The sequence below is a fragment of the Schistocerca cancellata genome, chromosome 6, assembly GCF_023864275.1.
Source record: "Schistocerca cancellata isolate TAMUIC-IGC-003103 chromosome 6, iqSchCanc2.1, whole genome shotgun sequence".
Taxonomy (NCBI): domain Eukaryota; kingdom Metazoa; phylum Arthropoda; class Insecta; order Orthoptera; family Acrididae; genus Schistocerca; species Schistocerca cancellata.
In genome coordinates, this window is record NC_064631.1 from 40,617,006 (window position 1) to 40,626,177 (window position 9,172).

Consider the following 9,172-nt stretch of genomic DNA (forward strand, 5'->3'; position numbering starts at 1 on the left):
ACTATATATCGTCCGTGTTTCACTTCCGTATATGGCCACACTCGAAACAAATATTTTCAGAAATGACTTCCTGACACTTAAATCTATACTCGATGTTAACAAATTTCTCTTCTTCAGAATCGCTTTCCTTTTACATAGCTTTCCTCTAAATTTTATATCCTCTCTACCTCGACCATCATCAGTTCCTTTGCTTCCCAAATAGCAAAACTCATCTACTGTGTCTCATTTCCTAATCTAATTCCCTCAGCATCACCCGACTTAATTCGACTACATTCCATTATCCTCGTATTGCTTCTGTTGATGTTCATCTTACATCCTCCTCGCAAGAAACTGTCCACCCCTTTCAACTGCTCCTGCAAGTGCTTTGCCGTCTCTGACAGGATTACAATGTCATCGGCAAACCTCAAAGTTTTTATTTCTTCTCCATGGGTTTTAATTCCTACTCCAAATTTTTCTTTTTATTTTTTTTCCTTTACTGCTTACTCAATGTACAGATTGAACAACATCGGGGATAGGCTACAACCCTGTGTCGCTCCCTTCCCAACCACTGCTTCCCTTTCATGCCCCTCGACTCTTATAACCGCCATCTGTTTCCTGCACAAATTGTAAATGGCCTTTCACTCCCCGTATTTGAACCCAGCTAATTTCAGGATTTGAAAGAGAGGATTCTAGTCAACATTGACAAAAGTTTTCTCTAAGTCTATAAATGTTAGAAACGTAGGTTTGCCTTTCCTTAATATATCTTCTAAAATTAGTCGTAGGGTCAGTATTGCCTCGCGTGTTCCAGGATTTCTACGGAATCCGAACTGATCTTCCCCGAGGTCGGATTTTATTAGTTTTTTCATTCGTCTATAAGGAATTCGTGTTAGTATTTGGCAGCCGTGACTTATTAAACTGATAGTTCTGTATTTTTCACCCCTGTCAACACCTGCTTTCTTTTTGATTGGAATTATTATATTCTTCCTGAAGTCGAAGGGTATTTCGCTTGTCTCATACATATTTCTCACCAGATGGTAAGAGTTTTATCACGGCTGGCTCTCTAAAGGCAATCAGTAGTTCTAATGGAATGTTCTCTACTCCTAGGGCTCTGTTGCGACTCAGGTCTTTGAGTGCTCTGTCAAACTCTTCACGCAGTATCATATTTCTCATTTCATCTTCATCTGCCTCGTCTTCCGTTTCCATAATGCTGCTCTCAAGTATATTGCCCTTGTATAGACCCTCTATGTACTCCTTCCACGTTTCTGTTTCCCCTTCTTTGGTTAGAACTGGTTTTCCATCTCAGCTCTTGATGTTCATACAGGTGTTTCTTTCTCTCCAAAGGTCTCTATAGTTTTCCTGACATAATAATTATGAGACCCTAATCCTCTTACACTCACAGTTATGAGAATTACTTATAGATCAGTTTACAAACACAGCTTGAGAAAAAAAGTGAAGCACCCAGACGACACATTTTGATGTCAAGTATCTTGGTATATGTACACGCACAAGCTATCGGCGAGTAGATAACGTTTGCAGTTGCAGTGCTCTGTGAAAGGCAGAACGCCCTGCAGAGAGCACTACTATTGTCCGTGTTCAGTGTTGCTACCTGGCCCTGTAAGTATATAAGGGGCTTGAAGAGTGACAGTGATCACTGGGAAGGACACGGAGATGCAGCATAATCGTTTGAGTCATCATTATCAGCACCTGATAGAGATTCCAAACGGCCTCTCTGTAGGCCTGCGGTTGACCGGCTGGTAGAGTCATTCAATATCTAGATTCTTTTTTTTTTTGTCAAATTAGACCAATGTTGGGCTTCATGGGAAGGACAGAGGAGGCATATTCGTCGTCAAGGTCCCAGTCGACCACCAACGCCGTATTGTGCACCAAGCATTTTGTACCTCCTTCACATCTTTCACATCTATGCCTGTCTTCTGAGAACAAGTAATGGACTCGCTGCAACATTCAGTGTCATCCTGCATCATTGGTTAAGGAACTGCAGAGCTGGCCTATTGAATTACTGTCTCATGTGCAGGCTGCCATTAACACTAAAACACAAATGGCCCCATTGGGGTGGTGCCCTGAATGGAAAGCATGGACTGTTAGAGAGTGATGTCGCACTGAGTTCAACGATGAATCGCTCTTCTGCACTACTCTGATTGAACATGGCGGCGATGTGCGGAAGGGTCGCATTTTGGAGGTGCTCAGAGGTGTTACTCCTCGCAGCATCACGTGGGAAGCCATCGTGTATGACTTCAGGCAACGACTGACAGTGATTGACAGACCTCTAACAGCACAACAGTATGTCATGGATATCCATCATCCTCATGTATCACCTCTCATGTGCCAGTATCTCGGTGCCATTTTTCAGCAGGACAACGATCCTTCACACCTGACAAACGTGTCTATACTGTCTGCGTGACGTTAAGGTTCTCCTGTGGCCAGTAAGACTCCCAGGTCTGCCCCCAATAGAACGCATGTATGACCATCTCGAATGCCATGTCCACCTCGGCTTTAGTATTAAGGATATTAAGGAACAGTTGTGGGCCGGCTTGCCTCAGGTGAGAATATAGCGCCTTATGACAAACTTCCCACTTCCTAACAGGATCACTGCGTACGTCGAGGCTAGACGGTGTGCAACGCCATACTGATCAGTGAGCTCGTGCTGCCATTTCCTTTGTAAATTTGACAGGTTCTATAATCATTGGTCTTGTACCGCGCACCGCGAAATTTGAATCAGCGCCAGACGTCATGGACGTCGAAGACCCATAGAGGTCTCTCCACCATCGAGCTGTGGCGGCGCGCACCTCCTGGCCCGCTTTTAGTGTGAGGGCGCCACAGTGGAACACGTGGTCCCAGAGGAAAATAGCGACGCCCCCGATAGCGTACTTAAGCGCCTGCCTCTTGCTCAGCCAGCTCCCCCTCCTACTCCCCCTCCCTCTCTTGTGCCCCTTTCAGTGTCTCTGCACTCCCTCCTTCCCTGTCTTCCCTCTTCATCTCGCCGGCCGCGGTGGCCGAGCGGTTCTAGGCGCTCAGTCCGGAACCGCGCGACTGCTACGGTCGCAGGTTCGAATCCTGCCTCGGGCATGGATGTGTGTGACGTCCTTAGGTTAGTTAGGTTTAAGTAGTTCTAGGGGACTGATGACCACAGATGTTAAGTCCCATAGTGCTCAGAGCCATTTGAACCCATTTGAACCCTCTTCATCTCCCACCCCACGTGTCTCCTGCCTCTTCGTGTATCCGCTGACGCCCCTACTCTCTTCATCCCGCTGCTTCCCCTGCTGCCCCTTGCTCTCCCCTCCTTTTCCATCCTCTCTGACCTTTGCCTCGGCAGGTCCCACCTGGCAGCTTTATTCTTCGTCGTGTGTGCTACAAGTGGGTTTTAACTGTGTTGTTCTGGAGAGTTTATAACACTGTGGCCGACTTTTAACCTGTGCATGTCCATTCAGAACGTCCCCATGAACGTCTCCATGTCAGTCTATTTTTACCTCCATTTTCTCCCTTTACTCTGTTTTATGTTCCCCTTCTTTATCGCCTTATGCATGTAACATTTTATTCTTAGTTTAGTTGCCATGTCACATGGCTGAAGAGCGGCGGATTGTGCCGCTGACAGCCCTCCCCTGCCCATATGGGGCGGGGGGAATGAAATCACAATAAAGAAAAAAGGAAAAACCTCAGCCAGCCAGTCTAATCTCGCGTACATCTGTTGACACATCGCCTCGCGTTAGACCTCTTACTTACTTGTTCTGTGTACGAGTGGACGTGTTTGTTAGGGTTCCTTGTGAATCTGTTGTTCGAACTTGTTGTTGTTCGTTCTTTGCTTCGTTGGTCGTGTCCGTTCTCTAGCATTGTGTTGTTGTTCATGGGCCTCTCCGCGGGTCCCGCCGCGCTATCCGTCTTTTCAACCCCGCGACTGTCCCGGTCTCGGTTACAGCAATTGGAATAACAACACTCACACTCTCAATCAGTGAGGTTTCGTTTCTCTCCTTCCTTCCCTTCTGGATACTTGCCTTTTTTGGTCGAATGGTGAACCAGCATCAATTTCCCTTTCTCATGTCGTTAAAGCGTCTCCTGTGAATTGCTCGTTGGTTTAGCAGACCTGGGCCTGCTACTACTCGGTAAGCAGCTCCTCAATTGGCATCACGAGGCTGGGTACACCCTGTTCATAACCACCAAAGACAAACCCGTGGCAGTACCCAGAATCGAACCTGGATCCCTCGCGTGATGTGACCGACAACATTCCCCAATCGTACTAGTGTTCCAGTGGCCCTTATACCTTCCACACTGTGATATTTTGATGAAGTACTTGCCACGTTCCTCACCGAAATACTACAAATTTTCAGGTGCAGGTGGCTTTTCATAGAGTGGATTCTGAGACTCATCAAAATCATTTTCAAGCTTTCTGTCTGAAAACATAAATATGAGCTCTTTTTGTTGTCTAGAACATGGCACCAACCTCCTTAACAGATTCCGGACCTACTCTACCTAACACTAGTTGGAAATGACATTATTAGAACGTCATGTTCAACGAACAATCCGCTTCCGTAGCAGAGCGGTTCTCCTGGCTGAGTGCTATGTGAGGAACCCGGGCTCGATTACCGATACCGCCAGGGATTTGTCACTGGTAGTTACAAACGGGATGTACCCAGTCTCGTGATGCCAGTTGAGGAGTTACTTGATCGAGTGATAGCGGCATCAGGTCTTTTAAACTAACAGCAGGGGGAGTGGTCTGCTGACACTTGCCCCTGCGTATTGCATCAAACGAAGCCATTCGCGAAGGTGGACATGGCGGCCGGTCGGCCTCGATTGTCCCGTCTACGGTCAGACAGCTTCCAATTTCGTTTCTCAGATGACGGAACTTCTCGTAAACATTCTTCTTCTTTGGATATGGTTTTCGAAACTGTTTTATTTCGCCAACTAACAGAGTACAGGTGATAACAAAAATCTTTACAGATCCACTAGGTTTTTGAGTAAAAGAAAAGCCGAAGAGCTTGGCATAGCAGTTATGATAAATGTTAACCAGTGCAACCAGTGCTACTGAAATGTTAATTTGGTATTATTATTCATCAAAACAGTATATGAAAGTGTGCCGTTAAACACGCTAAAAATTCAAGTTTTAAATTTTGAGTGTTAACTCTAAAACTGGTGAACGATATGGTTTTTCGTGTCATATTATGATTCGGCCATCTAAAAGCCACAAGAGCAAGCGAAGTTAATTTTAGAAAAGTTTTTGTGTAGTTGGTCTTCATTATTTAATGAGTAATTCAGTTGACTGAAGAGCGTGGCGCTACGCTATTGGCCAACGATACACGATAACATCGCGTCAGAAAGAGGAAGGAAAAATCAGTGTATGATGTCCACCGACATCGATATCTACACGGACGGAGCACAGGTTCGGATTAAAGAAGGACGCGGAAGGAAATCGGCCGTGTACTGTCAAAGGAGTCACCCTGGCATTTGCATAAAGAGATCTGGGGAAATCACTGAAAACCTAAATCGGGATGACCAGACGGGGACTTGAATTAGCATCCTCGCGAATGTGTGCTAACCACGTTGTCCCATATCACTCGGTCATCCTAAGTGGCGATTCAGCCTACAGTGGTCAAAATAAATATTGCATATTGCTGAAACTGAATACTGAACGTTGTGATCCTGACATACGATATCAATACATTTATTTGTTTATAATGTAATTTTCGCGGAAACAGTCCATGTATCTACAGTGAGGAGGTAGTATGCACAGTCTATGGCAACCGCGTCACCGGTAAACATTGCAGTACCCGTGATGTGTGTCATTACGAGAGTTGTGTTGCTTCAGGATGGTTGGGACAACAATACCATACGATCGGAGACTCCATATAGTCACTGTAATGGAGGATGGACAGAGACAAGTGGACGTCGCAGCGAATGTTGCTTTGAGTCAAAGTGATGTATCTATCTATCTATGTCCGAATCCCGCTCCAGCTACGGCCGGGTCTGGGTGCTGACGAGTCCTCTCCATTTGGCTCGGTCCTCCCACCACTTTTCTTCCTCCACTTGCTGCCAGATCACACCTCTCCTTTCTACAGATATTCTCACTCCCATTTTCCACCGTGTTCTTGGGCGCCCTCTAGGTCTTTTCCCATCCATCTTTAGTTCTTCCATAATTTTGGGGAGTCTCTGCCCATGCATCCTTGTAACATGCCCATACCATCTTAATCTCTTTTTTTTCAATTTCTTTTCTCATACTTTCTTGTTTAAGGTCCTTTCTAATCTCTACATTCCTTACTCTGTCCATTCTTGTTTATCCCTTAACTGCTCTGAGAAATTTCATTTCCCCTGCTTGCAGTCTGCTCCAGTCCCTTTCTGTCATTGTCCATGTTTCTCCACCATAGGTGACAATAGGGAAGTAATAATTCTTATACATAAGGAGTTTTGCTTTTTCTGAAACTTCCGTATTCCAAATCAGGTGTTTCATTGTTTGGTAGAAATTGCCTCCGTTCTGTAACATCCTATTAATTTCGTTAGTTATTCTTCCATCCCTAGATATTTCACTCCCTAAATGAGTGAAACTATCTACCACTTTGAGGGGTTCTCCATTCAAGGTAATATTTCTGTTGATCCCTTTGTCTCTTCCAAATACCATTACTTCACTCTTACCTTTATTTATTTTTAATCCGTACCTTTTCATTAGCCGGCCGGAGTGTCCAAGCGGTTCTAGGCGCTTCAGTCTGGAACCGCGCGACCGCTGCGGTCGCAGGTTCGAATCCTGCCTCGGGCATGGATGTGTGTGATGTCTTTAGGTTTGTTAGGTTTAAGTAGTTCTAAGTTCTAGGGGACTGGTGACTTCAGCAGTTAAGTCCCATAGTGCTCAGAGCCATTTGAACCATTGGAACCTTTTCATTATTTCCTTCCACGCATCAAGCTGTAACTGTACGTCTACCTATTTATCACCCCATATTACCATATCGTCTGCAAAAATCATCTTTTTGTCTTTTTCTTTTACTGTAACTTTAACTGCCCTGTTCATACCCTCCATCACAACATTAAAAAGTCCTTGTCTTATTTCGAAGCATTCAGAGTTCCCCAATGGTGTTCTAACTTTACAATTGTGTCCTCTGTACATTGTCTTTATTACATTAATGTAACCATCTTCTATATCTATCTTCTTCATTTCTTCCCAGAGTCTTTCCCTGTTAACTGAATCATATGCCTTTTCTATGTCTATAAAAACCATTATCACCCTTTTGTTATACTCCCAACTTTTTTCCATCAGTTGACGTATAGAAAATATCAGGTCGATCGTGCTTCTTCCTTTCCTAAATCCATGCTGTTCTTCACTCAGCTCCTTTTCTATCTTTTCATTTATTCGATTTAGTAAAATTCTTTCAAAAATCTTGGCTGTATGACTCATAAGGGTTATTCCTCTGTAGTTTTTACAAAGTCTTTTATTGTCTTTCTTGAAGGTGGAAACAATGTCTCCTGTTCTCCAATCGTCAGGTATTGTACTATTTCTCCACACGCTTGATAGCACTCTATACAGCCACTGCATTCCCACTGGACCTGCTGCTCTTATCATGTCCACTGATACTTCATCAGGTCCTGGGGATTTCCCGCCATTCATCTTCTTCACAGCTTTCTCCATTTCTTCCCGTGTAATTTGTCCTAATTCCATTTCCCAACTTCTCTGTTTTCTATTTTTCACACACTGATTGATTTTCCATTGTCCCACCAGTAATCTAGGGTCTCCATTTGGACCCACACTTGGAATTACCTTCGCATTTGTTACTTTCTCTCCCCATTCCCTGTCTACAAGAATATAATCAATTACACTCTTGATTCTTCCATTTCAACTGTATCTTCATAAACCAGCTGTTTGCTATTTTCATTCCATTCCTCTGGCACAAATCCAGGAGTCTTTCCCCTACTTGATTTCTGCCTCCATATCCAAAACATACCAATACTTGTTCAAATCCCTTTCTGTCTTTGACTATCTGTGCATTAAAATCTCCCATCACTATATTAGCACTCTCGATATGGTTTTATAACACATTTTCAAAGTCTATCTTCTCTTCTTCGCTACATTCCACTTGAGGTGCATAAATCTGGATTATTTTTAGTGTTTCTTTTTGGAATCTCAGGTTTAAGATTATGATCCTGTCTGATATATATCTCACACTTTCAATACAGCTTTGTACGTTCTTATTCACCATCACTGCCACACCATTTCTTCCAGACCTGTAATTCCCACTCCAGTACAGTTTTCCTCCTCCTCTCAAATTCTTCTTACCTTTTCACTTCCACTTTGTTTCGCTTAATCCCACTATATCTAACTTTCTCTCTGTTAGTACATCTGTCATTTCTTCCATTTTTCCATTGAGGGTTAATATATTAAGGGCGCCAATATTTAGGTTATTTTTTAGTCCAGTTGTTTTCATCTTCTTGTATGTTCTTGAATATCATCAGGTCTCCCATCATTCACACCAGTACTTGAAGAAGCAGTGGGGTCAAATCCTGAGTGGTTCGTTCTGAGGCTCGTCTGTAATTTTGAAAGCAATGTATGAAGCCTACTGGCTTGCTAGGCCTAACGCAAGAAAGGATTTTCTGTTGGGGTTGTCTCCCTTAGCCTTTGGAGTTTCTCCTCCACCACAAGGCTGTGGTTCCCTTCTCATTTAATCCCCAGAAAGGAGGGTTGCCTCATCTGCCAGCTACGCCATTCTGAAGTCTTCCTTCTCCGCCGTTGCTGCCATTAAGGTCTTCACCCGTAACCCTGGGCATGGGTTCCGTGTTAAACCCCACGGGATTGGGTCCCTGCCTGAACTCAGCCATCCTAGCACTCCGGCCTACTGAAGTGTAGGATGCCCACCACCGCGACGTGGAAGCGCCAGACAGGAATTACCCCAGTGGAGGAATAGGGAAGGGCGCCCTACCTCCCTGGGGCTAGGTTAATGATTGTGTATGGTGCCACAATCAAAGATGTATCTAGTACATGGAAAAAGTTTCTAGTGAGAGGATTGGTTGGAGATTGTCACAGAAGTTGCCGCGGAAGGAAAACAGCAGGTTTCAGGACGAATACCTGATTAAACACCAACCATAAACCCTGAAAACATTGCTACACCTCCACTGAGGCAGTTCCAAACAACTAGACGAGTGCAAGTGTCAACACAAACGATACGAAATAGGTTCGATGGACAGGGATTACTTGGCAGAAGACCTC